Here is a 1,952-nt window from a genome sequence, read left to right on the forward strand (position 1 = left end):
AAGGGCAACTTATCTCGCACATTTACAGGGCTGTTATGTGCGCTTATAAGCGGCGGCTCATTCCGTAAATTCCATCATCAGGCTCAAAAGACCAGCCGGGGTCCCGAAACATCTTTTTGTATTTATTCATTACTAGGCGAGTGTATGTTTTCTTCAGCCACAAAGTTATACTTTAGTTTGCTTCAGTGACGCCGTTGAAGGCACTCGTTGAGCATTGCTTGCCTAGGTTTGGTGTTACGCTCATAGCTGGACATATTCGTTTTTTTGAAGTGCGATTTTTTCGCTGATGATTTTATGCAAAAGCGGCGATTCACGCTTGTATATATAAAGAGCTCCTACCATTCACGCATCCTCCTTTGGGTGCCGGCAAAATGTAAGAGAGAAAGAAGATGTACGTGATATGAAAGAATACTGTACAAGGGTTGAGGATGAGCCTCAGTTTGCAGGCCAATCCAACGTTCCGACAAGGAACTTGTCATCGTACGAGGGAGTTACATAAACACCTCGAACGGAGTAACGGCTGCTATCCTGATAAGCATAACTGAGTATGTAGTATTTGAGAATTAAGCTGATTACCTGCGCTATTATATAGTTGATAGAAAGATAGGTTTACTTGAGTTTGCCTCAACAGCCAAGTGGCCTAAAGGAGCGCAGACTAGGTCAGATACATCACAATGACCGCTTAAAACAGATAAAACCAGGCATCAAAACAACGATTAGGCAAATATGTCCGTGTCAATAAACGTTTTGTTGAGCAGAATTTGTAAAGCAGTCATTGGGAAGTTGGCGTGCAAATCTGGATAAAATGTGTCAAAACGTTTTGCGGCCTTTGCATGCGGCACACGAAAATTCAGCGACATCAGTAAGGTCCCACGGTTAATGAAACCGCGCACAACTTTTTGCACAAACTGCATGTCACATTTGAGTCGCCTGTTGCCATAAGTACAAATATTGAGGTCTGCCAAGAGAGAATCGTAGTCGTAGAAACGACGGCGTCCAATATATCTATCATAAAAGATGCGTATGAACTTATGCTGAACATTTTCAATTTTTGGGCAATTGGTGGCAGCTACGTAATTCCAGGCTACTGACTCGAACTCAAGACACAGTCTCACAGGAGCACAGTATAGAGTGCGTAGACATTCGTGCCATTGAAATGTTTTCGCTAGTCTAGATATAAGACCAATATGTCTCAATGCGCATAACACAATTGAATTTACATGCAATCTAAAATCTAGCCTTGCGTCAACAACAACACCAAGGTCTCATACATGGGCCACACGAGAAATCGGACCCGCCAAAAGAATATAATCAAACACAACTGAGTCCCGTTTCCTAGCTAGAAACAGGACGGAAGTCTTCTGAATAGTCAAATTTAAGCGATTCAACAAACACCATTTTTCGACGTTGTTATTGTCAGCTTGCAATTGGCGGCAGTCCTCAATATCTCCAACATTGCCGAATAATTTGAAATCATCTGCGAAGAGCAATATTCTCGTGTGCTTGACATGTAATAGCAAATCATTAGCAAACTCTAAAGCAACAGCGGTCCTAAGTTGGACCCTTGAGGCACTCCTAAAGATGATAGAAATTCGTTGGATACAAAGCCGAAAAATCGGACCATGTTACCGCGGCTACCAAGGTAGCTTTTTGGCCACCTACAGTACATGGGGCAAAGTCCGTATTTTTCCATCTTCATCAGAAGTACCTCATGGAAAACCGAATCGAAAACTTTAGTCATGTCAAAGTAGATTGCATCTATCTGACCGAAATTAATACATCTGGGCCAGTGTAATCAAGAAAGCTGCGTAAATTCGTTTCCCCAGATCGACCTTTTAAAAAACCGTGCTGAAGAATTGAGATCTTCTGTTTGAAGTAGAAGCCCATGCGTTCGTACATAATCATTTCAAAAGCTCTCGCAAAACGACAAACCAGTGACACAGGTCGGAAGT

Source organism: Amblyomma maculatum, chromosome 1 (assembly GCF_055883805.1).
Source record: "Amblyomma maculatum isolate TAMU_Amacu chromosome 1, ASM5588380v1, whole genome shotgun sequence".
NCBI classification, from domain to species: Eukaryota; Metazoa; Arthropoda; class Arachnida; order Ixodida; family Ixodidae; genus Amblyomma; species Amblyomma maculatum.